Here is an 11,408-nt window from a genome sequence, read left to right as displayed (position 1 = left end):
TTGAGTGTCTCCTCAGGGGTGCGTCTGTGTCAGAGAGGCAGAATAGCCAAAGGCAACATACACACACACACACACACACACACACACACACACACACACACACACACACACACACACACACACACACACACACACACACACACACACAGTGCTTTAATAACCCATACTCCATCCTCCCTCTCTCGTTATGTCAGTTTCAGCTCTGTTTTCCTCCCCTGCATTAGTGCCTCTTCACTTTCTTTTATTGTTTTTCTGTATTGTTACACTCCTCTCTCTTTGTACTCCTCTCTCCTTTCCTCCCTCTTTCTAACTTCTTTTCTTGCAGTTGTTGCATCATCTCTTTCCACCTCTTTTTCTTGTCTTTCCCTCCTCACTAGCTCTCTCTCTCTCTCTCTCTCTCTCTCTCTCTCTCTCTCTCTCTCTCTCTCTCTCTGTGTCTTATACATCTGGCTCACTCCCTCCCTCTCCTGGGAGACAAAGACACCACTCCTCCTCCCCCTTCTTCCTCCATCTCTCTCTTACACCCCCCCCCCCCCCCTTCACGGTCATAGGCTCCTCTCTTTCTCTCTCACTCTGTCTCTGTCTATCTCTCTATCCCTTTGCTCTACTCCCACTCTCGCTGCTCTGTGTCTGTGTGTCAGTGTAGTAGTAGTAGAGGGAGGAAGAGGAGGCTGAGTTTTAAGCTTAAGCTGACATTAGCCATCATTACAGAGTTAGCTGGCTAGCACAGCACTAGCCCAGAGACCACAGAAGCCCGGGATTTTGGCTTTCCCAATATAGCTGCCTGTCAGCTGTGGGGGATCACACTCATTTCTCTTCTCTTCTCTTCTCTTCTCTTCTCTTCTCTTCTCTTCTCTTCTCTTCTCTTCTCTTCTCTTCTCTTCTCTTCTCTTCTCTTCTCTTCTCTTCTCTTCTCTTCTCTTCTCTTCGGGACTTTAAATGGAAGGACTATACCATGGTAAGGATGTCTGTGTGTGGGTGGACACGTGTTATGTATGCATGTATGTTTATGCATGTGTAAGTTGTGTTTGTTTAGAGTGCGTTTAAACATATATATATAAACCATATCTGTGTTTTCAGGCTGCAGTATCAATACTCTAAACTTTGTGTGTGTGTGTTTAAAATACTGTACATACTGGAAAGGTTTAGATGTGTTAAGTTTTGAAATTAAAGAACAATTTTGTCATTACTGGTTGATTAAAAAGTACAAATTGGAAAACTATTGTTGTCTTTGGCTTTAGTATTTTAGATTTGGGGTATTTATAATTGTGATGATGATGATTGTGATGTGAGGGAGGAATAGGAGGAAGAGTAGAAGAAAGTGGCAAACCTACACAGTACACAAATGTGCATGCACATGAACACAGTTACACTTCATTGAAACTAGAGAAGAAGAACTACACCAAATCGATTAGTCGATTGACCATTTTGACAACTCATTTAGATGAATGATTAAGTCTTTTTTTTACAAGTTATATATTTGCTGGTTCACAAAAGACAATTGTTATAATCTTGTTGCTTTTCTCTCTGTAATAAAATTGGGTTTTGGACTGGTCAACAAAAAAATCATTCGAAGGTGTAAGTTTGACTTTTTATGAACCAAATGATTCATCGATTGAGAAATTTTACAGACCCAATGATTACAGAGTAAATTAAGTGATATTGTTAGACCTATAGTGCCATCTGCCATGCTTATGATAGAGTGTGTAGTTATGTGCGTGTTAGCAGTGAAAAAGGAGGAGATGTGTTTGTGTGTCTGTATGTAGGAGGCTTCAGCTTAAAGTATGCATGTGTAGTGATGTTGATTAGTGGCTGCGTGTGTGTGTGTGTGTGTGTGTGTGTGTGTGTGTGTGTGTGTGTGTGTGTGTGTGTGTGTGTGTGTGTGTGTGTGTGTGTGTGTGTGTGTGTGTGTGTGTGTGTGTGTGTGTGTGTGTGTGTGTGTGGCAGGCAGAGATCATGTGTGTGTCAAATTAGTGGGTTGTGTTTGAATACAAGTGTGCATCCATTTGTAGAATAATTCTGATGTGGCTCTGCGTGTAGGTGTTAGTGTGTAATTTTGTGCACATTTTTATGTGTGTGTGTGTGAAAATGTAGGCATGTAGACAATCCCCCTTACGGCATTTTGTTTCTAGGTTAGATCATCTATATTTCAGCGTTTTAATATTGTAATTTTGTTCATTATTGATGGGAATTTGCTAAACAAGAAGCATACAGCGGCTCCCACATGAAGGATTAGAAGTGTATCTTTTGTTAGCTATTTTTAGTGTATTTAAAAATACATTTTACAATGCATTAGCCTGGTCAAACACTACTCTAAAAGTATCTAAATGCAGTTACATTGACTGATATTGCAATCGTGATATGATTTGCGATATTAGAGGGAATGATCATTTTTACATCTTTATTGTAATTTTCATTGAAAAACATATTAAAGTTATTATAGTGTGATTTTAACCGAGATGTACCAATCAAAGATGTTTATTTAAGTGTGTAGAATATGATGTCTAGGTCAGGACGTCCCTGCAGCAAAATATTGAATTTAAAATGGTATTTTGACACACATTTCGACTTTAACGAATATTGTGCCTCCTGAGATTTTAAAATTACAGTAGGCCAGGATTGTGTTTGCTCTCACACAGCTTCAGATTTCAGTATTTAATATTACATTTGATTTCTTTCTTCTGCAACCCCCCCCCCCCCCCCCCCCCCCCGAACTTTAATTGGTTTATTTTGCACATCAAGAGGCTGATATCATTTAAAAAAAACATCTGCTTAGAGCTTAAGCTATCTCGACACTTCTTTCGCCCTAAATCTGTTGTGTTGAATTATACAAAGTGTATCTGGTCTGAGCGTGATATAGAAACATGTGTGCCGCTCCAGTAAACCAGTTAGCTTTATCACTGCACCTGAACTGTACACACTTGAATGAATGTGTGCGTCACAGTGAGCGCAGTGTGCAGTGTGTGTGTGCTTGTGCAGATAAATGTGTATGAGCAGTCATGCGTTTACGTGACCTTATTATGTTGCATTCGTGTTGGACTTATCTACACTTATGCATCATCTGTGTCTTTGTGTGTGTGTATGTGTGTGTGCAGTGCATTTTATTTGATGTCAGTGTGACAGGTTTTGAATAATTGCACAGTCTTTATCTGAATGTGAATAATGACATCAGAAAAAGGCACATGTGATCCTGTTTGAATAAATTATCTATGCAGCCATATCTACAAAGAACTCAGCCGACCATGGTGGTATAATTGATCTTTTTCGCTCTAAATTGAGTCATGAAAAATACTACCCTCGCTTCAATAAAATGACATGTCAAGACTGAAACTTTGTTATAAAATCTTCGCCTACAAAAATATGATTTCAAGCACAAACACACCACTGTGCGTTTGTGTTTGTGTGTTTGTGTATGACTGGCAGGTGTGATTGGTGCCTCAGGCATCATGTTGTTGCATTGTAAGACTGCACGCTCCAGTAACACCCCTTTGTCCATAGGGTCACACACACACACACACACAACACTCACTCACACACACACACACACACACACACACAAACACACACACACACACACACACACACACACACACACACACACACACACACACACACACACACACACACACCCTCATCAGCGTGTGCCAACTCAGCTTGAAGGTTGAACATTACGCACAGAGCAACGAGGCAGAACAGCTGACTGCTCTCCTCGGGTTAATTCATTTAATTCCTGCAGGAGAACTGTTATGTTTTTGCTTGTGGAAAAAAAAGTGTTTGGGACACAAATATACAGATGCAAAGGAAGTTGCTACTTAAAATAATGTGATTTTAAAACACACATCTTGCACTAACAACAGTCATTTTCATTTTGATGATGAGAACTGAGCAGCAACAGACTTTTTTATGTTGTAATATAATCAAATTCCTGCTTTTTTAAAAACCCCTCAGGTTGGGTTTTGTGTTTCATTTGAGGCTCTTTAAAGTTCACCACTATCCTGAGTAAATAAATATGTCTACTCTGACTTCCTCAATCTATGATTTCCAGTAAACTACTGATCAAAGACATCGCTGTACAGCAGACTGTCTCTTGATTGTTCTAATTATCCATACCAAAAAACCTGTGGTTAACGCGCAATTATACACAGCTTGCAGACATTGAGACTATCATGTCTCTGTGATTTTTGTTTCCTTTTTTTTTTTTTGCATCAAAGTGGGTTTTTTACTTTGTTTGTGTGTCTGTGTTTAGATCCATCTGTCTTTAAAGGTGTTTGCTGACAGATTTTTTTTTTTTAGACCTGTAGTACGTACAGTAAGAGTACCCACATACTCACCTCTTACTAACACAGGCTCATTCTGTCCAACATATACCAAACAAAAAGCGCCAACAAGTATTAAACAAATGCAGAAGAAACTTTCAGGTTAGTGATAAACACATGCGTCCACATTTGTTTATCAGCAGTTTTCTTTTGTCTTCTTCAGTGAGCAGAGCTGTAATTCTGACAGCAGCTGTTTGTGTTTTGGCGTAAGACTTGCAGCAGGATTTGTGCTGCTTGAACTCCTCTTTTTATTTTACTTGTTGTATGCCACAATAGCCGGTGCATGTCACACACACACACACACACACACACACACACACACACACACACACACACACACACACACACACACACACACACACACACACACACACACGCACAGTAGGAAAACAGCTGGTGTCAGTGAAAGGATTTTATGTCATGGATTTACTTTCAGATTCAGGACACAGACTTTAAAATATATCATCCATTTTACAACAAATACTAATTAATAACAGGGATAGATGCTAACATTTCTGTATAAAACTGTAACATCAATCCTTGCTCCTCTCCTCTGTGTGTCTGGATCTTGGGGACAGCTTGAGGAGCAGGTGTTTTGGGCTGCCTGCCAGTCTAGTGGCAAGTGTGTTCACACTAAAGAGAGACTGAGGGCCCCCTTTTTAAAATATGTGCAGTGGAGGCGGTTAAACAAGCTGATATGTAATTAGCACCGTGCTAGCACTCCTATAAGTATTTCATTGAGAGATTTCACACAGTAAACTATAATTTGTGGTGTTGCTGATGATATGTATCAATAAATTGTGTGTAAAAAGAGCCAAAAGCCAAATTAAATAAGTATGTAGGCCGACAGTGTGTTTTAATCAATCATTTAATAAAGTTTGACTGCCTTTTTTCCGGCTCTTCAGGTGCTGTCTCATCTTTTTTTTCAGACAGGAAAAGGTCACCTACAGTGTTTAGACCACCGCAGTGCAAACACGGTTGCAGAGCACTTCACTTACACTGAGAAAGACAAGCAGGCAGACTGAAGCTATCGCAGCATCCACACAACAGATGGTGTCTGTAGGTTTCAGATCTATGTAGATGTAATTATAGACACTTTGAGACCGATTCTGCCGTTATAAATCGGCTCGTATCACTTTACCATGATCTGGTTTAGGCACTTAGGATATAGATGTAGTTGAACAATTTATTATAATGTTCATCTTTGCCTTTACTTATAAAAAGGAAGATGTGTGAGATGAGTCAGATTTTCAGTGGTTAACTTAACGGTGTCATATTTGCACCTCCTTCCTGCTGCCACTACCACGCACACACACTGCTCCTGGTTTCATATTTCAAAGAGTTCATCCATAATACACACACACACACACACACACACACACACACACACACACACACACACACACACACACACACACACACACACACACACACACACACACACACACACACACACACACACACACACACACACACACACACATAAAATGAGTCACCTTGTTGGCATTTCCTTTTGCTGGGTTTTCTTCTCAGCATTACATCATCTTTGTTGATGACCCCTGCTGTCATTTCACCGCCCTGTAAGAGTGTGTGTTTTGTGTGCCTGCATATATATGTGCACACAATAGGGTGTCTAAAGCACTTATGTACTTATCCTCCTGACCTCTGCCTACACACCACTGTATCTCTGATCCAACTGGGTGTCAAGTACCCAGAAGGCTTCTCCTGGTCTTCCTGTGGGAGTTTGGGAGCTGTATCGGTGTAATGCACCTTCGTTCGATAATGACGCAGTCGCTTTGTCTACCAGTGTACAATCAAATGAGCATTTTGTGCAGTCTGTAGCATTGATATTTGTAACTTTGTGTTTCAAATATATGGCCTATGTATGTATGCACATAAGGTAACTCTATTGAAAAAGAAGCAGGAATGAGGAATAAAGAGTAAAACAAATAGTAAATTGATAAGACTGCTCCTTCTAAAACTGGATTTATGGTTCTCCAAAGATACACAAAAACATCTGCGCAGGTTTATGCAGAGAAGACTGTTAGTGGGTATAATCATAGGCTGCAGAGAAGCCAGTGCACCCACCTCCAAAATTTCAACAGCTCCTCGAGCAGACCTATGCGTCAAGCAAGCTGGTTGTTTGAATCAATTCAAAACAGGAAGTTAAAAACATGTAAACTCAACATGTTATACTTAACGTTCGTATACGTATAAAAGAAACAGCCTAAGTGCAGCCAAACAAGTATGTTCTAGATTTAACCAGAGCTGCAGCTAACCATTACTGTAATTATTTCATTAAAAAGGTGCAATTATAATTTATTAAAGCCCAAGGCAATGTCTTCAACTATCTTTGATTTTATCAAATCAACAGTCAAAAATCCAAAGATATTCAGTTTTAATCTCATGTATGACACACATAAGTTTACAATCCTCACATTTGAGAACCTGCAAACAACAAATATTTGGCATTTTTCCTTATAAAATTACTTAAATCGTTTTTTGATTATCAAAATAGTTTTTCTGTTTAATTTAGTCATGTATTTATCTGACATGATCTAGCCTTAAAACTGGCGATTAGACTGTTGTGTTCAACAGTGTATAGGCATGTTAACTCTAAAAACATCACATATCTCAAAGTCTACCTTTTTAAATCAAAGAGGGTATATGAACTCACTGCAGCATCTCACAGCTGCGAGGTCTGAACACATGAACTCTGTCCTTTCTGGCATTTCTCCCCTTTTTAAATCAGCTCTTTAAATGAACTGGCTTGGTTGGGGTTAATCATGTAACAAAGAGATATACATTTTTTTATACTTTGAAATATACCCAATGAATTATTTTTAAACCAGAGTCACCTGTAATCACCTGCTGTTGAAGTGATCTGATGATTTATTTAATGCAGTGGCTCAAAATTTAACAAGTTAAGTAACTAATTTTTCTTTTCTTTTTTGTATTTCAGATATTTCCAGGATTGCCTACTACACAGGTGAGTAGCTGGACTCTCGTGTTTTATGATCTATAGCTGCTACATACAGTATAGATGATCTTACAGCTGCTTTGTTCACTCACAAACAGTTCCTAATGGCAGCGGCTCAAGCGGTGTCATGTGACCACCAGGAGGCTCTAAATTAGAGAATAGACGAGAAAAAGTTTCATTTCTGTATATTTGATCACTTACAGTAGTAAGTTTAGTGTAGAAGTAAATACATACAGTAAAAACAACTGTCAGTATTATGAGTTTTTTTTAAAATTTCAGTCTATTTATGATTAATTGTCTCCGCCAGGCATAAGCCAGCAGGGTATCATGTGTTTGGTCATGTGTGTGTGTGTGTGTGTGTGTGTCCACAGCTAATCTTGCATACTACTGGACCCATCAGCCTAATATTTTTTGTTCACATTTATGACCGTAGGCTAAACGACCTCTTGTGGTTGCGGCCATTCACAATTTTTTAAAAACCTCTTTTATAACACCATTGACTGCTGACTCCTCGCCGCTGTTAGCCGGCAACTGATCAACAGCTGCTTTATCTTCTGGACTCTTGTTTCTGCTAGTGACAACCAGTCATGCTTTGTTGCCACATTAGATCAATCGTTGCTAAATTTCGGTACCTTGAGAGCAGGTTGTGTTGTGAATTCATGCAGTACAACATGGCAAAAGACATTTCCGGCAGTCGGCTAGTCTTAAAACGAGGCTTACCCACATTTTGGCCTTTATCGTGTCTCAAATCTCAAATATTCTTACTGGAGTGTCTGGAGATTAATTAAAATAATATTTGTTATTTGTGTTTGTTCACTAAGATTACGCACAATACAGGATGAATAATCCCTGATTTTGTTAACTTCGTTGCCATCTTGCCTGTACAGACCTGGCGGAGATCTGCACTCTAATGAGCGCTCTTTTCTAGTTATATGCTGCTTTGTTGTGTCTGTGTTTCCGTTTCTGTTGACAGCCTTAGTTTATAATCACAGTACACTAATGATGTGTATTTACGTGAGTCATATTTGTGATTTCATAAGACAATTAAACAAGAGAGAAAACCGAGAGTGGGACTATTTATGTGTGCAAGTGTGTTTTGGTCTCATTAGCGGAGGCAGGAGTGAGGCAGAGACTGAACATCGCTGTAGATGAGAGTGTGTGACTAATTGTAATCTTGACACTGTAGATACCAGAGACAAAATATGTTTATTTCAATATGGCTAAAAGTCGCAGCAGCAGCAGGGGAGCATGTTTACATGTTGTGGCATCACACCATGAAAGAAGGTCTTGCTGCCCAGTTGCAAAACATTAATTAAGTATGTGCTGCCTCGTTAACATCTATGGCTCCCTTTTTTTTGATTTGTTGACCCAGAAAACAACACAGGAAATCTTGTAATGCTATTTAGGAATTGGGTCGTCCACAACTGTGTGAGTGACATGTTTTAATGCTTTTTGTATCAGCTAGAGTCATTTATTCATCATTTATTCAGCTAGAGTCATTTATTCATCTGATATTTTCCAGCTTTTTACTTGTCAGTGTAGATGAATTCCCCCTCTGGAGTATTATTTAACAGTACTTTGTTGCCAGCTGTGAGGTCGTGCTGAAATAAAAGTGGAAGTGACAATGCAGAAGCACCATTTATTGAGTGTGTTTCAAAGATAATAACAGTTTTTTATGCTTTATTTGATCAAATGCAAGGCCAGAGGACATGCAGGAGTCAAACCCATATTTTGAGATGATGTTAAATTATACCTAATATCAATCACTTAAGAAGGCTTGACACTAAAAAAATGTGTTTTAACAGCAATGGAAATTAATTACATCGTAAATACAATATTAAGGGAGGAAGCTGTATACTCGACATAAACAGTTTGCATGAATAGATGTCATCAATACATTTTCATCATTAAATTTAGTTCTGAGAATAATAATGATTATAAGCAAGATTTTCTTTGTGAAAAACGTTTGTAATTCAAATTGCCTTTGTATTTTAACTTCAAGGCATGGAAGTGAATACACCGATCACTCACTGATAAAACATGTACAAGAATACATTAAAGTAACATTTACAGTTCAGAGGATTATCTGCACCTTTCAGTATTTATTTGCATTTAGAAGGTCATAGGTGTAGCATTTCCACTCCCCTGCTAAAATAATCATGTTTATAAGCACAAAATCAAGATGGAGAGAGAGAGAGAGGCTTTGGCTTAGTCCCAAAAGAGCTCTTCTCATTCATGGCAACATCCGGCCCTCTGACAAAAGGCTTTCAATAGTGCGCACACGCACACATGCACACACACACACACACACACACACACACACACACACACACACACACACACACACACACACACACACACACACACACACACACACACACACACACACACACACACACACTAAACAGTGTTCATCAAGCTCCTCTTATGGTATAAGTTGTAATGCTGCCTCGCATCAGGCAGCATTAAAAATACAAGTTTCTGTGCATTTGCTTTGTGTGCAGTAATTCTTTGAACTCTGTTGAGCTCTTCAGTCGAGGACGTCTTCAGCCATATAAATGTCTGTTTGATGAATGGAGGCTGGCATCTGGTTAGCAGTTACACTGAGAGCAGTAGGTGCCACTTGTCTGCAGGGTATTGGAGGCACACCGCCTCAGAGACGAGCCTTTTGTGAGAGATAGCAGTGAAGATAGCATGAACCCAAAGCACAGGTTGAGTGAGCTCGCACTATGAAGTGTGATTTGATTGAGACCTTCGGGTTTGGAAGTGGAGTGATTGGGATATTGATTGCAGCTGCTAGTTTGCATGCTGGGCACAGTCAGGGCAATGGCCGCTCGTCTCTTCTCTCTCTTCTGCTTTTTGGGGGGAACATTTTTCCATTTGATTTATTCATTTTTATATATTCTGGTTAGAAAGACAGAACAATATGATTTGTCCTGTCTGGGTTTGCCATTAAGACAACCAGAATCCAGTGCAGGCCCTGAAGGTTTGATCATGTCTGTTATCAAAAAAATTATTTATTTAATCTTAAATGTGTTTTGGGAGGAGTGTGTCTACAGTGGGAGATGATAGAGATCTAGTTTTGTACTTTTTCTGCCCTGCCTTTATTTTTGCATTTGCTTTTTGATTTATCTTCAGTACATACAATAGTTTCCTGCTTAATATGCAGTACTTAAAGTAGTTAAATGAATGGATTTTTCTCTTTTTTTCCTCTTTGTTAGTCAAACATACGGGGCTGTTCTGAGGTCAGCTTCATAAACAGAGGTGGGAGGGGTTTTTCATTCAACACAAGAGACCAGCGAGATTAGCATATTAATAGTTTCTGGCTCCTCCTGCTCCTCCAGCAGCCGCTCTCATTCCCCACTCAACTTTCAGTCGCTCTGCTCTGTCCTCCTTTTCCTCTCATTCATCCCGAAACAATCGCTGCCTTTCCCAGTGTCTCTGCACTTCTCTGCCTCTCTCTTCCCCTGTGTCTCTGTTGCTTTTGTTTGTCTGGCGCACTCTTTCCCCTCATTTTCTGTTTCTCAGAGAAGAAGATAAATTTCAGTTTGTTTCCCACTGAGTGCAGTAATCGCCTATCCGTCTATGCGACCACTAACCGACTGAATGTGTGTTCGATCAACACTGCACAAGTTGGATTTGGCTGTGAACTTTTTGTTGGAGGAGCAGTCTTCTCACCATCACGGGGGACTCTCCTAAGCAATGGCCGCTTGACACTTCCACGGCAACTGTGTAACTATGGAGTGCAGGCATGTGGCAAGAAATCGGCCGATAAACAAACAGTGTGTTTCCATCAAGAGAGGCGCCGCTGAGGAGTAAAAGAGAAGCGGAAGAGGAGAGAAGTTTGTGGATGGAAGTGACTTTACATCTCTGGGGATATTTCAGGAAAAGATTCAAAAGACAAGACTTGACAGACAGTAAACAGGCTCTTTTAAAGGAAGAATTTCTAAGAGGACATGCCCATTTTCCAGTGTTTTTTTGATGGATCAAAGCTGACAATTATGTGTCCTCTGCTCCTGCTTTTAAAGTGTTTTCTGTAGCATCTTCAGACTCTCTACGAAGACCAGAAATATTGACCTTTTTGAGGATCTCTGCTGTTATCCCTCTGGAAG

The 11,408-nt window shown here is 39.7% G+C and overlaps 1 protein-coding gene across 1 annotated transcript in view; it reads left to right on the top strand.

Annotated features, from left to right (window-relative positions):
• The window catches only part of ptk2aa (protein tyrosine kinase 2aa), a 67,450-nt gene that overhangs the window by 9,784 nt on the left and 46,258 nt on the right, over window positions 1-11,408 (top strand). Inside the window, exon 2 of the mRNA XM_062436499.1 lies at window positions 7,279-7,305. The gene's annotated coding sequence lies outside the window, so the exon portion shown is untranslated. The remainder of the gene's footprint in view (window positions 1-7,278; window positions 7,306-11,408) is intronic.

Source organism: Scomber scombrus, chromosome 16, assembly GCF_963691925.1.
Source record: "Scomber scombrus chromosome 16, fScoSco1.1, whole genome shotgun sequence".
NCBI classification, from domain to species: domain Eukaryota; kingdom Metazoa; phylum Chordata; class Actinopteri; order Scombriformes; family Scombridae; genus Scomber; species Scomber scombrus.
Note: the sequence above shows the minus strand (reverse complement) of the source record. Positions and strands in the feature narration are given on the sequence as shown.